This window comes from Talpa europaea (assembly GCF_964194135.1).
Source record: "Talpa europaea genome assembly, chromosome: 5".
Lineage (NCBI taxonomy): Eukaryota > Metazoa > Chordata > Mammalia > Eulipotyphla > Talpidae > Talpa > Talpa europaea.
Window position 1 is genome coordinate 112806308 of NC_140071.1, and position 12473 is coordinate 112818780.

The following is a 12473-nucleotide window of genomic DNA, read 5'->3' on the forward strand; positions in this document are numbered from 1 at the left end:
TTAGAAAAACTAAAGAGTGCCTCCCTGGGTATTCTTAGTCTATTTATTCTCATTCAAAATGATGTTTTACTTTTTTTAACTTTCATTTTTTAATTCAGTGGAGCTGGATCTATAAACAACTGAGTTGGGGTTTGCTCTACTACTTTCAGACTTAACCCATTCTTGCTACTAAAGCCACTGACCTACAAATCTAGGAGGTTAAGAACATTCAGGACAAAGAACAATTGCTGAATGAATGGGATTTCTAAAAAACTAACTAGAAAAAAAAACTTAAAATGGAGTTCAACAGAAATGACAAAGAAAAATATTTGATAACCACATTTTCTCTTGCATATTAAGATAATGCTATCAAATGCGAATTTGCACATGCTTTTGGAATTGTTTCACTAATTACTCAACATGGGCTGAGAAAGATCCATGCTGCTCCTCCCACACTGTCATGCTTATTAATCCCTTTGTGATCAATGATCTGCCTTCGCCAGATGGCTGGTCTGGGTTAAGAGTACAATGTGAGATCAGAGAACAAAGCAAAGCTAACTGGCCTTCCTGGGAACTGAACCTGTGACCCTGACCTCATTAACTCTAGAAAACAGTTAACCCATCACAAATATGCCTGGGCAGCTGCATTATAAATAGCACCAAGAAAGCCCTGTGCAACTGTTTCAATGGCTCTCCAGTAGAGACAAAGTCACTTTAAATGTATGAAGAACTTTTCAAAATGAAGAAAATCCTGAATGTGATCATTCAGGGCAGCCAAGAATTCACCAGCAGTCTTATGAGCTCTGTTTGATCTGTCAAAAGCTTCCTTAAAAACATCAGCTATGGCTCCACCTGAGACCATAAAAAGATCTGACAACGGAATTGATGAGCTTTCTTTTTGCAAAACAGTGATCTTAGGACCAATGCCTTATCATTTCATTTCTCCCTGGTTAAGAAACCATGCATTAATAATTTGAAAAAATGAATTTTCACAAATGATTTTTTGATTCCATCTTATCCTAGATTTAAACAATAATGAAATTTCTCTGTTGCACCTCCTCTGCTATACCCCTTGCCTCTCCTGGTCCAGCCAATCCTTCACCTAGTGAGAGCGGTGAGGCCAAAGGGCCTTTGAGTGGGTTGTTCTTACCTTCCCTGGTAAAAGCTCAGCACCTTTTTAAGAAAGTTGTCCTTCCTTCCTTTTCCTGAAAACAATTCCACTTAGCAGCTGCAATCTGCTCTAGTCTAAAAATTTGTCTCTAATGGGCTGAGTACTTATATTTGATTTAAATATCTGTCATGTGTTAGGGATGCAATATCTGTATCTTTTTCTCAAATACCTAATATTTGATATAGTACCAGTTTCAAGGGAAAGTTTATTGGAATTTCCATTTATGCCTCAAAATACGCTATTTGAAATAGTCTACAAACATCTGGAAGAGCTGGTGAACATTTTAAAGTGAATGATAATATTTCAGCTTTTCAGTTTTGACATTTTAAATGGAATCACATTTCCACACACAAATTTACCAGAACATAAAAGCAATTACATATTCCTGCAGTATTTGGCTTCTTAAATATTTCTGACAATATCTGACTATGAGGCATTCACATCCCTTAAGTGTTTGTACTCAGCTTTTTTTATTTTCAGTTACTTAAGGTAATTCTTTTACATATGGATTAAGAGTTTGTAACCTTGAACTTCTAAGACCTGTGAAAACCATTGATATATGTAAATCTAAAATATGCATGTATATCTGCCTCACTACTACAAGTAAATATCTAAGTTGACTTTGCTATTCTTGTATCTATGAATTTTCACAAGAATAAAATTAGTAGAAAATATAATGGTAACCAAATTTAGTAACTGCCTGAACATACAAATTACATTGACCATTCAATAGCTGCAGTGTTTTTGGATGCTCACAGAAACTATGCCAACCCATTAAGGGGCAAGTGTTAGATAAAAGGAATAAATAAATAAATGAATATAAAATGTAAGCTTACTAACATTTGTATACAATCTCATTAGGAGCAAAATGATTTTTTGAGGACTAACTTAATGAGGTCTGATGCACAAAATAAATAATACATTCACTTTCATCTAATCTTAGTAGAAAATGACCAATGAACAGAAGCATACAAATTTTCAAACTATGAAATGGTTATTCTTTAATATATCATCATTATCTATGCAACCTTTGATTTTAAAATTATTAGTTTCAAAAGAATGACTTTAATTCAATGAATAAACTGTTTAAATATATGGTTAAAAGTTTAAAGCTCTATGCACATAGAAACTATAATGCAAAAACAGGAGTATATATTTATATATCCTTAATACTTGGCAATCATTTTATTTATAAGATACACACCTACATGTCAACAGCATTACCCAAATCAGACAGTATAATAGTATGATTCTGAAAGATAAACATGTGAGAGAAATATTAAAATTTACCTTCTCATAGACACTTTAAAAATGATCTATTTGTATATTCCAAGTACTATTTACAAAATACATTTCCATAAAACATCCTTTAATTCTTTCTGACAATGATTTTAAAGGGGAAGAAAGTCTCAGAATTATCAAAAAATCAAAATTCTGCAAAAAATTAAACATTTGCAAAGAGCAGAAAAACAAACAAAAATAATAGGACAGCTAATGGCAGTTTCTTACAAGTACTTCACAAAATAAATTATTTTTATTGCCTGGTGATTTTAAAACAAATCAATAGACTTAAAGTATTCTTTGTAGCTCTTAAGTCTTCATTTTGTACCTTAACAAAAGTCCACACTAGTTCATAATGAAGTCTTTTTATAGTTACACAGCTATTTCATGTCTCTTCTGAAGATATATTAAACCTTTGAGTACTCGATAAAACTGACCAATTAATTGATTCTATCACAAAAACCTGAGAAGCAATTCCAAAATGTTTACATCAAAGAAGAGCCAAAGTCAAAATGAATTACTAGTATACTTAATATGCTTTCTTGCTTCACTAAGTTAAACATCTTCAAATGAATCCTTTCAAAGGAAACTACAAAAGATAGACCACAATGGGTAATACTGCCATTCAAACTTACCCAAAAGAAGGAATGGTGTGGGGGAAAAGTGAGCAGAGATCAAACAGAATTCAGTTTGAATTCCTGCTTCATCTCTCACTAACTTTATGACTTTGGGCAAGTTAATAAAACCTCTTTGAGTCTTATTTTCAGTTATCAAATGGAAACACAGGGCCAACTTATAGGGCTGTTCTGAACACTAAACATATATAAACAGACTGTTTAGTACAATATCTAGATCATAATTAATAATTATTCAGTATATGACTGTAATTACTAAAAAAATTTAAGAACCCATCCAGGTATAATTTAATATTCAAATTCTAAATGATGGTTATGCATTAGAAAGAAAAATATAAAGATTCAATTACAGAATTTTCTTTAAAGTACTTAGCCCAATGAACCTTTACATTTCTGCTTTTCAAATTTTAGGTCCTAACCCATAAATAGGATGTGTAATCATTTAGTGGATCACACCCAGTATTTATAAATAAAATAGAATGAAAAATAAGTCTATGCATTGTTTCATGAATCCTTAAAAAAATTAAACATTTGAAATGTCTGTATTCTGGATGATAATGTAAAACACACCTCTTATTGTAATCTAACAAAGTTTAAAAATAACTGCTTTACATTAATAATGTAAATTAAAATAACTAGGTGACACAAAATGCAAGATATTGCTAGACACTAAATACATACTTTACTTCACCTGATCTTCCCCCAAATCCTATAATATAGGTAGTATTACTTATACCACTTTACTTAGAAGATCAGGTCACTTGACAAGGTCGCAGAACTAGTAACAGGTAAATCCAAAGTTCAAATTTAGTCACCTGACTACAGAACTTACACATTTAGCCACTTTACTAAGTAGTAGCTTGTAAAATATAACTTGTTCTTATATAAAAGTCACTCCAAAGGTAGACTTTTTCATGAAGCCTAATTTGAGGGTGATTTTCTGGAGGTGCAGCTTATCCTGGAGAAGGCAGTGTGATTCATAGGTGAAGGCACTAGGAGTGAAAGGCAGCTTCTGCCCTGGGCATTGCTGCTTCAGTGGCAAGGAGCTGGCAAGTCATTTAATCTCCATGGGTCTGGATTTCCTCATCTACAAAACGGAGTGGTAACATCTGCCCTACCTCAGACAGGCCATTGTAAGACAGTATATGTACATAAAACAAGGGGGACAGTTCTCTTCTGCTAACCAGTTATGTGAGATGATCATTAATACCACCTAAGGCATATTTCACAGAAATATTTTTCATAGAAACATACATCAAATATGATTTAAAAAAGGAAGGTGAGCAGGCTTTTATAAGTTGTATGCAGAAACAGTTTGCAAATTTCTTGACAGAAAGTAGGTCTTCAGGAAATGATCATTAAAATAAACCAATTTGATCCATATGTATAATTTATCCACTTGTGTTTTATTTTTCATTAATTCATTCCTTCCATGACAATTTTATTATAGGCCAGATTAGAAGTGCACGCTACCAAAAAAAAAAAAAAAAAAAAAGACCAAAAGATTGTGCCTTGTATGGGTGAATTTAACAATAATTTCAAGTAATTTTTCCAGAATCGTGTAGAATATTGTAAAATACAGATTCTTTCTCTAGCAATAATGATAACATACACTTAAAGTGCTTTCTTGTTTGTGAAGAACTTTGTGGTAGCTTTTATTTCTCCCACCATTTGCCTAAGTATATTAAGTCATCATCATCTTCCTGACTCCCAATTTGCTGCTTAGTTCTATAAAGTCTTTAGAATGAAAGTTTCCCTGATGTGAGAGGTGACTGTAAAAATGAGGTTTTGAATAAAGTACATTTTAAATAATACTGGAATGGGTCAATTTAGCCACACTCTTCTATTTTCCCTTCACTTTTTTGAATTGAAGTAATCCATAAGGCAACCATATTGCCTATAGGAGAGATGCATTTTTTTTCCAAATGTTTCTTAAAAAAAAAAACAAAAAACACTCTGCCTTTGATATTTTTTCCTTACAGGCAATTCTCAGCTCAATATATTGAACAAAGATTCAGTTTTCTCAGAATAAAGGTGGCAGTGGTGAAAGGTGTCTTTTCTTTGTTGACTTTTTAATTACCCAAAAGTGATTGCTGTATTCAGATTCAAGAGTCACATACAATGCCAAATAATTATTACCCGTTTTACATATAATGTAACACCTACTATATGTGATTTTTACAAGCAAACATTGATTTAATGACAACTTACTGAATTAAAATTTTGCTACAGGGTATTTACTAAGAACCTTTTAGTAACTGCCTTATCCTTTGTATTCTAACCACTCCCTCTCCATCACCACCTCACCCCAACACACACACACACACACACAAACACACGCACACAAACACACCCTCCCTTACCAGCACCAGATCAGTTTCTGCTCCATTATTCCTAAAAACATTAAAATTTCACAACACATGGTCTTAGTTACTAGGCTTTCTCCCCCCTCCCCCAATTCACTGAATCATTGTGTCCTTAAATATACATCTTCTCTCTTAAAATACAGAATTTATACAATGATCCCGATGCTTCTATTCTGAGAATATCTAATATAAAATGCAAACGTCTGCCCATCTATTTACCGATAACCATGAATAAAAGTCATACCCCACCCACCGTGTCCATAGGGTTAGGAGGTCCAGCCTCGCCACTACAGAGCTCTACAAGAAAGAAGGTTACAGGACCAGGAAAAGCATCTCGAGAACCCCTGGGAGCAGACAAGGAAAGCACATTTCCCACCACTGGCAACGCGCAGTGTTTCGGTCCCAGCCCGCGGTAAACAGGGGAAACCTTTGTCTTGCCACAGCCATCAAACTGGTGGCTCCTCAGAATTGGGGCAACAAGAGTTTGTACGAAATGGCCTGGCAGAGGTTAGACAAAGCGATGCAGCTCTGCCGGGGGGTCTGGGCTGAGCCGGCCGGTCAGCGCCCTAGACCGCAGCCGGCCAGGGCCACCCCGCGGCCGCCGAGCCCCCGCCGAGGACCCGCGCCGGGATGCGAGGCGGGGAGCCGAGCGGGGAGGAGAAGGTCCCACCCTGTGGCCAAGTTCCCCGGGCGCAGCCCGTCTGCAGGTTCCCCTGCGTGGGCTCCAGGGGCGCGCGCCGCGCACAGGCGCCTCCGGGAGGGTCCGCGCCGCGCGCGCGGGGACACCGCCCCAAAGTCCGCCGAGCCCTCGCCGAGCCCACGCCCCCGGGGCAAGGGCAAGGTGGGGTCCCGCGGGGGGCCGCGGGGGCCCGGCCCGGGGGTCGCGAGGGTCTGGAGCAGCCGCCCGCTGCCCCCCATTGTCTGGCTCCGGCCGCCGGCCGAGGGGCCGCTCACCTGAGGCCCGGGGCGGGCGCCGGGGTGGGCCGCGCGCTGGACGGCGACGGGCGTTCCCGCGCGGGCGGCGGGCGCGGCTGCCCCGGCACCGGCACCGGCAGCCTCCGCAGCAGCACCCGCGACGCACCCGCCTCTCAGGCGGCCGCGGCCTCCATTGCTCTCCCCGCCGCCGCCACCGCGCGGCACTGCGCGCCGGGCCCCGCGCCGCGTGGTCACATGCTCCGCCCGCGCCTCGGGCGCTCGGACCCGCCGCGCCGCGCCGCCCCGCCCGCGCCGTCCCCAGCCGCGAGCTCCCGCGCCCCTTCCCGGGGGGACGTGCCCGGGACGGCGCCCCTCCCTCAGGGTGCCCCGGAGAAGCGCGCGGGGTGGATCACGCCCACCCCCTCGGCGGGGAGGACCCGAGCGGCGGCTGTCAGTGGGCTCCCCGGGGCGCCTCCGCGGGGGCGAGAACCGGGCGGTCGGGCAGCGCCCCACGGGACACACAGGGGTCCTGGACGAGCCAGGACGCACCTGGATGAGCCGGAGACACACGGGAGCGACCTGGACGCCCGCGTTGCGCAGAGCGGAGGGCCCGCAGCGAGCCCGGGTAGTGGGACTCCTGGAAGTGGAATCGCTGGAAGATGCCCCGAGAAAAAAGACTCGAAGTTGCTTTGTTGAGACCGTCCAGGGGAGCAGAGTCACATCAATTGGGCATTATTGTTCGCAGTCATAATGAAACTAAATATTGACTTTGATGTCTTAAGAGAGAAAATTGTCTTTTTCTTTTGTGACCTAACTGGAATTACTGAGTTTTTTCCTTACTTTCTGCTGTCACTATTTTGATGGATCTCATTGAGTCCCATTTCTGATTCCTTCACTACGCATGTAAAAATGCTAAAAGCAAATAAACAAAAAAAACCTTAATGTCATTATTTAATCAGGATATTTAAAACAAAGCAGCCCACCCAAAAAAAATCCTCAGTGACAAAAGATGATTCCCTAGTAGGTATTCAATATTGAACCAGTTGTCCAATGCCCAAAATGGGACTAATCAGTAAATGCAGGTGCATGACTTTGAAGGAAAAACTTTACTACTGGGAGAATCTAGTGCAACTAGATTTTTCTAAACATTTTAACAAATACCAGTACAAATTATGGTTGTCTTTTTGTGACTAAAGATACTATTCCATTTTTCGGTGCTTATATATCCTAAACTATGCTTTATTCCAAAAAAGAAGAAATGAAGAATTTTATAAGGAGTTGAGCAAGTTCTCTTCATTGGATTCAGTGGCACTGTAAGTTTCCAGAATCCAAAAATTAAATCTATGTAGACAATGTAACTGGAGTATTTTTCTTGATATATTGTAGTTGTTCCAGCGACATGAAAACACATTCTATAAAAAATCAAAACTTACATAAATTAAGCGTAGTTCTATGACTTTTAGTTTGTTTTTTTTTTTTTAAGATTTATTTACTTGTGCATACAAGAGCTAGGGTGTAAGCCAGAGGTGGGAGGGTGGGGAGAAGAGGATTCACCAAAGACAGAGTGGGGAGCAGAATTAGGCCAATTGATGGAAATACATTGCTGAGGGGAACAGGGGGCTGGACAGGAGAGGTCTGCTCCCTGGCTTGGAATTGAACTTGAGCTGCAGTAGCTGCTTATAGCTTCATAGTGCTGAGTCTTAACCCCTTGCTCCACCAGGGAGGCACCTATGTCTTTTAGTTTCATGGGGACAGGTAGCCCAATGAATATTCCTTTAAAATATTGAAAGCGTTTGGAGAATTTCTGTTCGCCTTAGAAAATTCTAGTTGGACTTAGGTCTCATTGGCCTCAGAAATCAGAAATGATCAGGTGCACTTTTGACAGGCACTATTTTTTAAACTATTTATTTATGTATGCATATAAGAACTGGGGTACAGGCCAGAGGTGTTGGGGGGTGAAAGGAGTCACCAGAGACAGAGTGGGGAACAGAACTGGCAGACTGACTGAAATACACTGCTGAGGGGAGCAGCAGGGAAACAGGAGAGGTCTGCTGTGCCATGTGGGTAGCTCCCTGGCCAGGGATTGAATTCATACTACAGTGGCTGCCAATACCTTCAGAGTGCTGAGACTTACCCCTTGCACCACCAGGGAGGTGATAGGCACTATTTTTTCCCCTCTCTTTTTAAACACACTGGTTTATAATTACTATAAACAGGGCTATAATAACAGTGTGGCACATCATTCTACTTTTGAAACAGCTAACTGCCTTTCAATTAAGTCATAGATTTCCAGAGACCATAATACAACCCAAAGGAAAGATGCAGAACATTAGGAATTTTTAAAATATTTAACCACTTAAGAGTTTTATTACAGGTTATAGAAAGCATGTGAGAAAGAAATTATATAATTACACCAGTAATTCTCAGCCATGGGTAGCTTTGTCCTCTAGGAAACCTTGGACAGTGTCTGACGACATTTTTGGTTATCACAACTGGTTGGCAGGTGCTGCTACTGGCATCTAGTGGGTAGAGGCCAGAGATGCTGCTAGACATGTGCAATGCAAGGGACACCCCCCAACCAAGAACTATCCAGCTCAAAATATCAGTAGTGCCAAGACAGAAAAACCCTGTTCTTAGACTAAAAACTTCCAAAACCCCTTGATTCTATATTCCACCTGGCTGCTTATCATTCCTTTCCCTGTGTAATCACATCACATTTTCTTAGTGCTTAAGAAAAGAATACAACAGTAAAATCTTTCACTGCGAGACTGGACTAATGAACTGAGTAGAGCAATAAGTAACTGCAAATAAAAACCATGTAGATAAAAAAAAAATTAAGCTGAAGTAGTGGAGATATGGTTGTATAGGAAGTATTTTAATTGTCTCTTGTGACTGCTTCAGAACCTTATTTTATCTCCCCAACATCCTTGACCTCCAGAGTGAGAAAATTGAAGTATACCATCATTTTGAATGTTTCCATTAGCCAGACATAAAGTTAGGAATCGAGGGTTATCCCTGACACTCTAGGGGAGAGGCTATTATTTCTATTCAAGGTTCAACGTGAGTGAAGTGGGTTTTCTTTTTTTTTTTTTTAAGTTTTATTTATGCATACAAGAGCTGAGGTGTATGCCAGAGGTGTGGCGGGGTGGGGTGGGGCAGGGGGGTTGAGAGGATTCACCAGAGACAGTGGGGTGCAGAACAGGTAGATTGAATGAAACACACTGCTGAGGGAAGCAGTGGGCGAGACAGGAGAGGTCTGCTGTGCCATGTGGATTACCCCTTGAACCACCAGGCAGGCTCCCAAAGGTGGGTTTTCTTAAAAGAAAGGATAGGATGAGAATCAAAACGCCTAGCACACCCATCCAGCCATCCATCCAGCCATCCAGCCATTCATCCAGCCAGAACGCACATCATTTCTATACTGACCTTTTGTCCCTAAACATGGGTCTGTGGATAATTCACTGAACTTCAGACATTTTTCTCAGATCTTGAAAGTGGGGATAATCATTGTATCTCACATATCTTAGATATAGATTACAAAATTATGATATCTGAAAATAAAGGGTGAGGCTTAGCCATTGCACTCTGGATGTGCTGACCCCTGCAATTTCCCTAAATATGTGGTAATGGGAGACTGCATTCATGCTGTCCCCTAAAATATAAATTAAAAAGAAAGTAATGGGAAATATATTAGGCAAAAAGAAACTGGATGTCTATTTGCAAAAGAACAAAAACTAGGGGGTAGGGAGAGGAAAGAATTCACACTGAACCGTTATTTCAAGCCATATACAAGAATTAATTCAAAATGGAGCCAAAGAGGTAAAATTGTAAAATGCTTAGATGAAAACCTGGGAGGAGGGCCTCCCCAGTGGCGCAGCGGTTGAGCGCTGGGTTGCGAGGCTGCCCGCAGCCTCTGCAGCGCCAGTTCGATCCCCGGCCGCTGGCGAGGGTCCCACATGGCGCGCAGACCTCTCCTGCCGCCCGCTGTTCCCCTCAGCAGTGTACTTCCGCCCTTCTGCTTGTTCTGCTCTCCGCTCTGGCTCTGGTGAATTCTCTCGCCCTCCCGCGCTTCTGACTGTGCCCAGTGCTTGTATAAATAAATAAAAATCTTAAAAAAAAAAAAAAAAAACAAACCCGGGAGGAGATCAAGCCCTTGGGTTAGACTACGGTTTCTTAGATATGACACCAAAGGCACAAGCAACAAAAGATAAAAAAAGAGCTTTATCAAAGTTAAAAACTTTTGTGTTGCAAATACAAATGCAAATTAAGACCCACAAAATGAGCAAATATATTTGTAAATCATATATCTGGTAAGGGACTTCTGTACAGAATATATAAAGAACTCATACAAGTCAGTAATTAAAAAGACTTGAAACCCAATTTAAAGATGGGCAGAGGATCTCAATAGACATTTCTCCAGCGTAGATATATGAATGGGCAACTAACAAGTGAGAAGATGCTCAACACCCTGTAAGCATCAGGGTGCATTACAGATGATATTACAGTTCAGGAAGTGAAGTAATAGTGAATGCTTTCGCCCAAATGCTGCATGAGGGGCAAGAAAAATGGGTCCCCGACTGTCCTACCTGTTAAGGAATATTTAGAGACTGAGCAAAGAGAGGCAGGATTAAAACAAGCTGTGTGAATGGTGTCCTCCTTAGGTGGGATAAGAAAGTGATGTCTTCATCACAAGGGGCCTGCCAGCCCTAGGGTCCTAGTCACAAGATAACGTGACTCTGGTTGCTGAGTCAATGGGTCTCCAAAGCTGAAAGAAATGGTGTCAACCGTAAGGATACAGAATTTGGGTAACATTTAGTTGAAACCGGCCAACAGGCCAACAGTCAGCCACTTAAAATCAAAAGTCAATGCCAAGCTTTGTTTACTGGGGAGAAGCTGACCTTTCCTGCTACACCTGTTAACCTCCCCTCCATGCCCCCCTCTCACTTTCCTGACTCCACAAAAATCCTGCAACTGTACGGAACCAAATGATTGAGTCAATGTTTCCCTGTCCCCAAGGAGGACTGAAAATCATATGGACTGTATAAATACATTGGGGAATTTCTAGGGGGTTGGCTGGACTGGACTTAAATTTCTATGGCTCCCTCTGATATAGGCAGCTTATCTGGTCCAGTGGTCTTGGATTTAACTGATGGGATTTGGACAGGATTCAAAGTGCGTGATGAGAAGCTAATATGACCCTATGGGTGGGAACTTTTGGGTGAATCTTTGCACTGTTGTTACTTATATATCTAAATATATAGTAGGAATTGACATGTTATATGCTCATGCTCTAATCCTGTGTCAGAGGGGATCATGCCAATCAGGGAAGAACTAGTGGGACAAACTCCCTGCTATATGTTAGCAGTGGGTGGGCTACAAGTGAGCACGTGAGCCTCTGCCCTCCAATTTCAAAGACTTCACCCTGTCGATAATAGATAATGTCTTGTTGGTTGACAAATCTGAAGCCTCAGCCTTAAATCCCTTGATAATCAGGGGTGTCTGATAAGCCCCAACAAAATTCAGAGCTCTGCTTGCCTTATGAAGTTTCGTGGGGTGAAGTGGGCAGATTCACAGTACTCAAGTCCTCCTGCTGACATCCACCCAAAGGGAAGTTCAGCTCCTTGTTGGACATTTTAGGATCTGATGCCAGTATGTGCCTCACTTGGACATTCTTAGACTTTTCTATCAGCTAACCCATAAATTAGCATTCTTTGAGTGGGACCCAAACTGATACCCATGAATACTCTTTGTCCCTACCTATATAGCAGCCTGATGAAAGCATCCTAACGTCTGCCTGAGTCCAGAAATTGCAGTGGCTGGCAATCTGACCTGCTGCCATCCCTGTCCACATGCTATGTTTGGAAACAAAAAACCTCATGAGGGCGTATCATTCTGCTTTGCCTGATGCTGTCGGTGGCAGCTCTAGAACATGGGTTCTGCCTTGTACATGTATGAACACACAGACCAGCACAACTTGTAAAAATCTGATTGATGCCAGTTCATATGCTTCTCCTGAAGGCTGAGCAGCCTTGAGTTATGCCACACATGGCTCTCAGGCTGCAACTACTCAGTGACACAGTAAGTATCTCTTAAACCAAACCAATGTAATAATGATTCAAATTCAAT